Raw genomic sequence first — 2,500 nt, forward strand, 5'->3', positions numbered from 1 at the left:
GGAGAGAAGAGCAGGGAGCTTTGTGTGTGCTGAGCACTGTGTGTGTGTGTGTGTGTGTGTGTGTGTGTGTGTGTGTGTGTGTGTGTGTGTGTGTGTGTGTGTGCTGAGCACTGCTGTACTGTAGTGAGTCACTCCACCACCACCGGCTGGAAGAGTAGGGCCTGTCTGTCTGTCTGTCCCAGAAAGCTGACTCAATCAACACTATCAGCACAGAGACACAGAGACAGAGGCAGACACAAACACCTTTCAGAGAAAGAGAGAGAGAGACAATGTTATGAGGAAGAATGGAGTTTGAGGGAGGGAGGGAGGGAGGGAGGGAGAGAGAGAGAGAGGTGGGAAGAGAGAGAGAGAGAGAGAACTGAGGGGAGAGAGAGACAGACACAGACACCTTTCAGAGAGAGAGAGAGGGAGAGAGAGAGAGAGAGAGAGAGAGAGAGAGAGAGAGAGAGAGAGAGAGAGACAATGAGACAATGTTATGAGGAAGAAGGGAGTTTGAGGGAGGGAGAGAGAGAGGGGGGAGAGAGAGCTGGGGAGAGAGAGAGGTGGGGAGAGTGAGAGAGAGAGAGACAATGTTATGAGGAAGAAGGGAGTTTGAGGGAGGGAGAGACAGAGGTGGGGAGGGAGAGAGAGAGAGAGAGAGAAAGAGGTGGAGAGAGAGAGGGAGAGATGGGGGGGGGAGAGAGGTGGGGAGAGAGAGAGAGAATAACTTGAGCCAATGGAGGGGAGGTAGGGCTACTCACTGTTTCCATTCCCCTCCACAGCCCCTCCAGTGTGCTGTTTCTTTTCCGTTTTTCCCCTCCCTCCCTCCCTCCCTCCCTACTTCTGGAGTTGGATGAGGTTAGCGCTTTACCCTGAGGGGTCAGTGAGGGTGGGGATGGAGGGGAGAGGAGAGGAAGAGAGTAGGAGGGGAGGGAGGAATCTTGACACAGACTTCACAACTTTCCCTCCTGCATTCCTCCGTCGTCGGCGAGCCGAGTGTTTCCCTAGCGACTGAACTTTGACCCCCCCCGACGGGCAAGTGAACTGACCTCTCTGAGAGTGTAGGCTATAGGGTCTGACCTCTCTGAGAGTGTAGGCTATAGGGTCTACTGACCTCTCTGAGAGTGTAGGCTATAGGGTCTACTGACCTCTCTGAGAGTGTAGGCTATAGGGTCTGGGTGAAGGTTTCTCTCCCTTTCTGCACCTACGGGGAGGGGGGGGGGGGGGGGTGCGTCTCAATAGTCTAAAGTGGTCTCCTCCTCTCTGCGTCTCTTCAGCTGTGAAGTCTTAACGTGTGTCTTCCACCTATCCTGTGTTCTCAGCTGGCTGCTCTTAAAGGTATGAAAGAGGCGTCTGTTGTCTCACGTGATATGTGATATCTGATGGTCCTCGCTTGTTAAAAACCTGAACTGAATGTTCCCACAAGGATGATCTCTTCAAGCCAGAGCGACGTGGAGTGGACTAGTTTCTTCCAGAGAGAGACAGTAGTAGCGGCGGGACTGAATGACGATGATGAAGGGATTACAAAGAGCGGAAGATGAAGAGCGTTCAAATGTCGTTGTCGTCCGCACGTCACGGTGGAACGTCGCGAGGAAGTGGAGAGTGAGGGAGAGAAGGAAGGAGGGGGGGGAAGGAAGTCAGAGTCTCCGAGATGAGATGGCTATTGTATTAGCAGCCTACACACACACACACACACACACACACACACACACAAGAAGGAGAGAGAGAGAGAGAGAGAGAGAGAGAGAGAGGAGAGAGAGAGAGAGAGAGAGAGAGAAAGAAAATAAGAAAGAGGGAAGGAGAAGGGAGAAAAAGAGAAGAGACAGGAAAGGAAGAAATAGATGCAAAAAGAAAGGGAAGGAGGGAGTGTGAGTGAGAGGAGAGAGAGAGAGAGAGAGAGAGAGGAAAAAGTAGAGAGTGTAGAGTAGAAAGTAGGGCTCAGGCCAAGTCAAATGGAGGGCTCTAAATTTAGGAGGAGGGTGTTACTGGGGGTCATGAGCTCTTGATTACCAGATAAAGTGGGTCACGGGCGGATCACACACCCTGCTCTGACACACCAGGAATGGTATCTGAGGGATAGGAGGGCCTAGTCATCGTTGGCTTCCAGTCTCGTCCGACTGGAACGAGACTCTCTCCTCTCTCCTGCTCTGTTTTCCCTCCGTTCAGGGGAAAAAAAGAAGTTGGCTAGTTTTTAATTGCTTTGTCATTGTTTCATAGCCTTAAAAAGCGTGTTTGTTTTCCCTGGCTTATGGTGCGGTGCTAATAGTAGATGGTAGGCCTGTAAGCGTAGTAGAACTCTCTCTCTCTCCTCTCCTCTCGTGTTCGTCTGGTGTGGGGGACTAAATGAGGGTCGGACAGAAGTGTCGTCGTACGGCGGCGTGCGTAGCGGCGTTCTGGCACGGCTGTGGGTGTGTGACTGGAGAGTGACTGAAATACACCCCCGTACATTTGGGTTGTCTACAGGGGTATCCGTCATTTGGGGTGTCTACAGGTCTTCCCAAGAAAGTACTGTCTCATTCAC

At 52.0% G+C, this 2,500-nt stretch overlaps 1 protein-coding gene across 1 annotated transcript in view; it reads left to right on the forward strand.

Annotated features, from left to right (window-relative positions):
• The window catches only part of samd4a (sterile alpha motif domain containing 4A), a gene marked incomplete at its 5' end in the record, with an annotated part of 70,256 nt that overhangs the window by 31,645 nt on the left and 36,111 nt on the right, over positions 1–2,500 (forward strand).

This window comes from Nansenia antarctica (genome assembly GCF_963989245.1).
Source record: "Nansenia antarctica genome assembly, chromosome: 3".
In the NCBI taxonomy this organism is placed as follows: domain Eukaryota; kingdom Metazoa; phylum Chordata; class Actinopteri; order Argentiniformes; family Microstomatidae; genus Nansenia; species Nansenia antarctica.